Raw genomic sequence first — 1,947 nt, 5'->3', positions numbered from 1 at the left:
ATATATATATATATATATATATATATATATGTATATATATAGCCCATAGTTTATGTGTATAAGTTTATAGCACAACATTAAAAAAATGAAGATCAAGTGCTGCAATTCATGGGGTCGCAAAGAGTCAGACATGAGTGAGTGACTGAACTGAACTGAAGCATGAAATGTTAATAAAGAGAAATTATTAAAGAAAGCCAAATGGAAATTCTGAAAGTGAAAAATACCACAAATAAAATAAAAATTTATTAGAGAGGGCTCAACAATAGATTCAAAGCCACCAAGACACCAGGGTTTGAATGATCAAATGATCACCAGGTTTGAAGAAGGAAAACACTTCAGGGCCTTAAATTTGCAGTGGCATTTTACCCTAGAACATTTGACAATATTCAGCCTGAGACATAAAGACTAAGCAGAAAGCATCATGCTTGGTTCTTTCAGCAGTCTTACTGGGACAGAGAGTCACAAATTGGGGTTCAGGGCTATCCCCATAGCCAGGATATCAGGGATCTACCAAGCCTGATCTAAGTAGTCACCTCAGTTATCTCAAAGGATAGTATAATAGCAAAAGAAAAGTAGAAGGAAAAATAAACATGAAAGAAAAAAAATATGGAAAGGAAAAAATATAAGATAGTAAAGCAAAGATGATTTTTAAAAAACATGATAAATCTTTAGAGAGAGAGACAGAGAGATAGAAAAAGACAGTGAGAGGGAGAGGGAAAGAGAAGATATGGTGACAAAATCAGAAAATTAATGGGAACATAACTACATATTCTGTAGACATAAAAAAAACTATTAAAAGGTATGAAAATTTATATGAGAAATTTTGAAAACTCAGATTAAACAGACATTAATCAATAAATGTTTTATCAGTGGTTACCAAGAAGAAATAAAGTATATAAATAAATCCATATGCATTAAACAAATTTAATCCATAATTTAAGAAACTTGTTCAAAAAAGAAAATTAAGTCCCACATTACTGAATGGTGAGTTCTTCCAAATAATTAAGGGGAAAAAAATTAGCTTTACACAAAGTCTACCAGAAAATAGAAAAAGAAAAATCACTTGCAACTTCATTTATTGAACCATCAACCTGGACAATAAAATTTGAAAAAGATATAAAAAAAAAAAAAATTGCATATGAACTCCCATTAAACTCCCTCATGAATATTGATGAAAAAAATCTTTTAAAAATACATGCAAACTGAATATATATTATATACATAAAACCCATAGGAATATATATATATATATATGTATATATATAAAAGATCATGGCATCTGGTCCCATCACTTCATGGGAAATAGATGGGGAAACAGTGGAAACAGTGTCAGACCTTATTTTCTTGGGCTCCAAAATCACTGCAGATGGGGATTCCAGCCATGAAATTAAAAGATGCTTACTCCTTGGAAGGAAAGTTATGACCAACCTAGATAGCATATTCAAAAGCAGAGACATTACTTTGCCAATAAAGGTCCATCTAGTCAAAGCTATGGTTATTCCTGTGGTCATGTATGGATGTGAGAATTGGACTGTGAAGAAGCCTGAGCGCCAAAGAATTGATGCTTTTGAACTGTGGTGTTGGAGAAGACTCTTGAGAGTCCCTTGGACTGCAAGGAGATCCAACCAGTCCATTCTGAAGGAGATCAGCCCTGGGATTTCTTTGGAAGGAATGATGCTGAAGCTGAACTTCCAGTACTTTGGCCACCTCATGCAAAGAGTTGACTTACTGGAAAAGACTCTGATGCTGGGAGGGATAAGGGGCAGGAGGAGAAGGGGACGACAGAGGATGAGGTGGCTGGATGGCATCACCGACTTGACGGACATGAGTTTGAGTGAACTCCGGGAGATGGTGATGGACAGGGAGGCCTGGCGTGCTGCAGTTTATGGGGTTGCAAAGAGTTGGACACAACTGAGCAACTGAACTGAACTGAATTGAGATATATGT

This window comes from Bison bison, unplaced genomic scaffold (assembly GCF_000754665.1).
Source record: "Bison bison bison isolate TAMUID 2011002044 unplaced genomic scaffold, Bison_UMD1.0 scf7180017864088, whole genome shotgun sequence".
In the NCBI taxonomy this organism is placed as follows: Eukaryota; Metazoa; Chordata; class Mammalia; order Artiodactyla; family Bovidae; genus Bison; species Bison bison.
Note: the sequence above shows the minus strand (reverse complement) of the source record.